The sequence below is a fragment of the Vipera berus genome (genome assembly GCF_964194415.1).
Source record: "Vipera berus genome assembly, chromosome: 8".
In the NCBI taxonomy this organism is placed as follows: domain Eukaryota; kingdom Metazoa; phylum Chordata; class Lepidosauria; order Squamata; family Viperidae; genus Vipera; species Vipera berus.
In genome coordinates this window covers 1,539,225-1,545,224 of record NC_138211.1, presented here as the reverse complement: position 1 = coordinate 1,545,224, position 6,000 = coordinate 1,539,225, and the positions used below count along the sequence as shown (strand labels likewise).

The following is a 6,000-nucleotide window of genomic DNA, read 5'->3' as shown; positions in this document are numbered from 1 at the left end:
AGAAGAGACTGGACAGCCATTTGTCTGAAATGGTATAGGGTTTCCTGCCTGAGCAGGGGGTTGGGCTAGATGACCTCCAAGGTCCCTTCCAACTTTATTATTATTATTATAAGAAAGCATATCAGCTTCCACCACTGCTATATTCATCCTCATAAAAAAAGAAGAAATCGAAGGTTGCTTTCACAGCAACTCACTGGAAGAATTCCCTCTTGGCGGTATGTTGCTTTCTTTCTTTTCTTCTTCATATTTCCAACCCGTTTTATGTGGAGGCTTTAAAAAAGTGAGATGTGGAGTTTCCAGAGAAATAGCGGGATACATCCCAAAGAAGATCACACCATCTGCCAGGACAAAATTCAAACAAGTTATCTGGGAAATACATCAAAAGCGACTGAGTGAACAAAATGTTATTTCATCGGATGTCTTGTCTTATCCCTGAGGTCTGTTTTTCCTTTAGGAAAGGGGAGGCAAGGAATATCATAGGCCATTACCCAACTTGGTGTCCACCAGGCAAGCTGAGCTTCAAATCCCCAGGGTCTTGAGTTGCTCAGTCACCGCGAAGGTGGATGGCACTTAAATTTAATAACTAAATAAGTATGATTTTCCCAAGACAGAGGGCCAGGTTAGGAAGAACATCACAGGTACTTTTCTTCACAAGTACCGACATGATAGCAGTCTTCCAATATCTCAGGGGTTGCCACCAAGGAGAGGGAGTCAACCTCTTCTCCAAAGCACCTGAAGGCAGGACAAGAAGCAACAGATGGAAACTAATCAAGGAGAAGCAACCTGGAACTAAGGAGGAATTTCTTGATAGTGAGAAAAATTAATCAATGGAAGAGGTTGCCTCCAGAGTTGTGGGTGCTCCATCACTGGAGGTTTTCAAGAAGAGGTTGGGAAACCATTTGTCCAGAATGGCATAGGGTTTCCTACTTGAACAGGGTGTTGGACTAGAACACCTCCAAGGTCCCTCTCAACTCTATTATTCTGTTATTCTGCAGTTTTCTTACTTGGCCTAACCAATGCCCAGTCAGAGTCTCTTGGAGTGCTAGCCCCAGTGTAGATGAAGGAAGTTGAGATTCTTAGTTGGACAAATCTACTTTTAGAATCCCAGTTGGATAATTAAGATAGAATCTGAGGACACAATAGTGCTAAAAATAGGAAAAGCACTTAGACTTATATACCGCTTCACAGCCCTCTCTAAGCAGTTTACAGAGTCAGCATATGGCCTCCAATAATCTGGGTCCTCATTTTACCAACCTCAGAAGGATGGAAGGCTGAGTCAATCTTGAGCCGGTGAGAATCGAACTACTGAACTGCTGACAGCCAGCAGTCAGCATAAGGAGCCTGCAGCACTGCACTCTAACCAGTGAGCCACATTACTCATTGTGTAATGAGCGGATGCAGTGTTTCTCAACTTGACCAATCTGAAGATACATTGAGGAACATGGAACTGATGGATAATCTTCTTGCATGAAAATTTTGGGGCTAGGTCATTGCTGGATGCCCATCCCAAAACATTTGCCCTAGTCCTATTGGGACCATCGTCCAGATCTGATATCTCTAAAGTTTCCAGGGTTGTGCTGGCTGGGGAATTCTGGGAGTTGAAGTCCATACATCTTCAAAGGGCCAAGGTTGAAAAACATTGCTTAGTCCAAACAATGCCGGACGTTTAAGCATCCTGCAGAACCCAGAGCCGCCATAATGAGAAAAAGCAAGTGACTGTTTTGTAATTATGTTCCCTGTTACCTTGAAGCATTCTTTTTCACACTTTAAATGACTCAAACCCAAGCATTTCATTAACTCCAACGAATAACTCCTCACCAGCATCACGGGCAAGTTCTCACCTGAAACAGAACCCAGCAAGAATCTGTTTTGACAGCTTTCTCTCTTTCTCTCTCTCTCTCTCTTGAAAAGTTAACATAACCCAAATTTTCTTCCCTGGATATATAATGGGAAGAGGAGTGAAAAGCCTGCAGCAGCAGCAGCAGAGAAAATACGAGGACAGCATTTAATCAAACGTTCTCATTGTTGTCCTGCTATGAATCACATAATGTAGATTTTATACCTGCTAATGGAGAATGGATTTACTGGACGTGACCTTCTCCCTCCTTTGAGGAAGGATTTGTGAAAAGCATCAGCACAAAACAGCCCCGCTTGCAGTAAATTTAGAAGGCCCTTCTCCCGTCCCTGAAAACGTTAAGAAAACAAAGCATTATTTTCACCCGCTAAGCTGTGAACCCAGCTCCCAACTTCAAACTGGTAACAGTTCCAAAAAAAGCTTTCTTCCCCCACTGAAACTGGATGGAAATAATTCACTGGGTTTCTTCTCAGATGACCTGCTTTATCTGTCCTCTCCTTCCAGAGAAATGGATCTACTTCAAGGGGCGTCTCTTTGGCATCTTGTTTGGCAGAGCATGGCACAAACCATGGGTTTCCGTTATCTCTCTCTTTTTTTAAAAGGACTGACCAGGATATATTTTTCCATCCTCTCCACAGCACCTCCCCCCATCTTGTCAGAGCCATTCCCTCCTTAGCCCCTCCCATTCTGCCAGAACAGATGAAGCTTCTTGAATGAGAAGCAAAACTTCTTCTTCTTCTTCTTCTTTCTCAAAGGAAAATACACCTTTCAGACAACTGTGACCTGGATCCCTGAGAATCTCCACAGAGACTCTCTCTTCTAGATCAAGGGTCCTCAACCCCCCGGGCCAGGGCCCAATGCCAGATCTTGGCTTGTTCAGAACTAGGCCGTGCAAGCAGCAGGAAAGTGCTTGCACGCAGCTCCACTCACACAAGCAGTGGGTACATACAACAGGCGTTTGCACAAACAGAGCTGGCACACACGCCTATCACTCACACAGAACCCTCCCCTCTGCCCTCTCCTCCACCAGGCCACCAAGCTGGAAAGGCTGGGGACCGCCTTTCAAAGCCCCCTTATGCAGTTAGGGCGCCTGTAAACCAATAACTGGCTGAAGATTTGAAGAATCAACGAAAGGAATAATCGGTCCCTGACAGCACACGGGAAGGTCACTGGTGGGGGATGAAGTGGGATGGAGAGAAAATGGAGAGCTGGCTGCTTTGGAAGAGGCTAATCCTGGGATGAGGATAATTAATCCCACACTAATATTGCAAATTCTTTCTACAGACAGATGATGTCAAAGGCCTGTGACCAGCTCCGGTGGACACCTCCACCTCCAGTTTGGATTACTTTAAAAGAGGATGAGACAAATCCAATATTTATTATACAGTTTTGGAGTCCTGGGGCTGGCATTAATTCCTTGCAGGTCCACGTGAGTGGGCAGGAGCTCTTTTTCTAAAGATATTCAGCCAGTCGCCTTGAGAAATGAATGCCGAAAAACATGCGATTTGGGGCTCCTGCATTTACAATGAGACCTTACAGTTCTTGCAGAAGTTCTTTGGCGAACTGAGATCCCCTTTTTGGTAGGCATCTTACTCTTTTACATGTATTAAAAAAAATCAACTTTGCAGATGGCTTCAGAAAATTTAGAGCTGCCAAAGGCCCCTGCATCAGCATTGTTCTGCATAAGCACCCGGGAGAGCCTTCCGCCTTCTGCAAACGCGGCCTTGTGAAAATCTTGTCGAAAGCTGCCAACAGCAGCTCATTTTCCCCAATTTATGAGATTATAGTGACTCTTCTGGGCATTTGCAATGGTCTGAAATTGAATACTTGACATTTCCCAACCAAGTTTTAAATCTGAGCATACAAAAGGATAGAGGGATAGATGTTGCTCTGCCTTTTGGCAAAATGCTGAAACAATCTAGACAGATTTGGGAAGGATGCGACCCTGAGTCTGGTTTGAGCGCTGCAAGAAATTCCTTGGCTTGCTTTCTTTCTTTCTTTCTTTCTTTCTTTCTTTCTTTCTTTCTTTCTTTCTTTCTTTCTTTCTTTCTTTCTTTCTTTCTTTCTTTCTCTCTTTCTTTCTTTCTTTCTTTCTTTCTCTTTCTCTCTTTCTTTCTCTCTTTCTCTCTCTTTTTCTTTCTTTCTTTCTTTCTTTCTTTTTCTTCCTTCCTTCCTTCCTTCCTTCCTTCCTTCCTTCCTTTCTTTCTTTCCCTCCCTCCCTCCCTCCCTCCCTCCCTCCCTCCCTCCCTTCCTTCCTTCCTTCCTTCCTTCCTTCCCTCCCTCCCTTCCTTCCTTCCTTCCTTCCTTCCTTCCTTCCTTCCTTCCTTCCTTCCTTCCTTCCTTCCTTCCGGATTAATGATCAAGATTCTTAAAACTAAAAGAAATCTGAAGACCCTAAGAATAAGAGTATATTTGTATGTATACAGGTAATCCTTGACTTACAACAGTTCATTTAGTGACTGCTAGAAGTTATAACAGCACTGGAAAAAGGGACTTATGATTGTTTTTCACACTTACAACTGTCTCTCTTAGCCACATAAATTTTGGGCTCAATTGTGGAGAGATATATATAATAAGAGATATCCATCAATCAAACCTTTACTCCAGTCATGGACTGGCATGAAGAAGCCAGGCGGGCATCAGAGGAGGCGTTTCCGAAGGGCAAAGAGAGAGGAGTTCTTGTTCCTCTGCCTCCTTCGCTCTTCAGGACTTTCTCCCGTAACTCTGATGGACTTGGCTGCCTGGGGGGGGGGCGGGGGGGGGGGGAAAGAGCTCCATATTAACAACATCAATGAGAAACATAAATGGCAATGAAAGGCAGAAAGGAGTTGATGAAAACCCAGCCGAAGGAGGGGATCCTTCTAGTCATCCCAGCTAATGAGCTGGGGAGAGAGAAAGGGAAATGAGCCTTCTTGCAAGTAAGGGCAGGGGACGGTCCCTGGTGGGGGGAGGGTGGGGGGGTGAGGTATGATGGGAGAAGGAAATGTGATTAAATCTCTGACCTTTGGAAAAGGTGTGCCTGGGTTTATGCTTTGGGGCACAGAAGAATGAGCGGGAAGCGTCTTCTAGTACCTTGAGATTCAAGGTACTAGTCATGGTGTTTAAAGCCCTACATGGCAGGGGTCCGGAGTACCTCAGGGAACACCTGCTGCCGGCGTCAACTTCCCTCCGCCCTGTGCGTTCCCACAGAGAGGGCCTCCTCAGGGTGCCACCGGTCAGAGAATGTAGATTGGTGGCCCCCAGGGGGAGGTCTTTCTCTGTGGGCGCCCCGGAGATATGGAACCAGTTACCGGTTGAGCTCTGGACGGCGCCCGATCTTCGCTCCTTTCGCCGCGATCTGAAAACATACCTGTTCGAACAAGCCGGCCTGGCCTGAGGGGGGATTGGTGGGGTTTTTACTATCACTTTATTGGGGTTTTATTAATGTATTTATTGTTGGGCATGTATTTAATTACTTTTTAATTTTTGTAGCTTTGTGTTTTATTCTTGCCCTGTACACCGCCCTGAGTCCTTCGGGAGAAGGGCGGTATAGAAATATTAATAAATTAAATTAAATTAAATTCTCCATTGAGGTCATCCCAAAGCTGCTTTTCCAAAAGGCAAATGGGCTTTCTTGGGGTGTTTTTTTTCTTGAAAATGTTTCGCTTCTCATTCAAGAAGCTTCTTCAGTTCTGGCCGAAGCTTCTTGGATGAGAAGCAAAACGTTTTCAAGGAAAAAAATCAAGAAAGTCCAGTTGCCTTTTGGAAAAGCAGCTTTGGGACAACCCTGACCTGGGTGATCGAAAATCTCCACAGACTTTTTTCCACTGAGGAAAAACTGGAGAACTTTCTTCCAAAAACTCTGTAGTTTTAGGGGAACAATGCTAAACCCTTAGAAGACTGAAAAGATAGAAAAAGGGGTGCAATCCAGAAGCCACCTTGGCTAACTGACAGACTCAGGGCCTCTTTGGAAAATATTTTAAATCTCCAACTCTCCTTTTCTTAGAGAAAACATTTCCTCCTTTCTAATATTTCTGACAACCCGGTTCCTTCCTCCCCAACATCAAATCATCCTTATTGACATGTTCCCCCACAACAAATCTTAAAATGTTCATTTAATAGCTGCGATAATGATTCTGTCAGAGACTCGCCCTCACTCAGCCACT

At 44.7% G+C, this 6,000-nt stretch overlaps 1 long non-coding RNA gene across 1 annotated transcript; it reads right to left on the bottom strand.

The window, feature by feature from the left end:
• Positions 1 to 211: 211 nt before the first annotated feature.
• Positions 212 to 2,079, bottom strand: LOC308671683. The gene is made up of 3 exons (XR_014027268.1): positions 2,063 to 2,079; positions 1,744 to 1,841; positions 212 to 338 (listed from the first exon to the last, which is right to left on the bottom strand). It is a non-coding gene; the product is annotated as an uncharacterized lncRNA (long non-coding RNA).
• Positions 2,080 to 6,000: the final 3,921 nt, after the last annotated feature.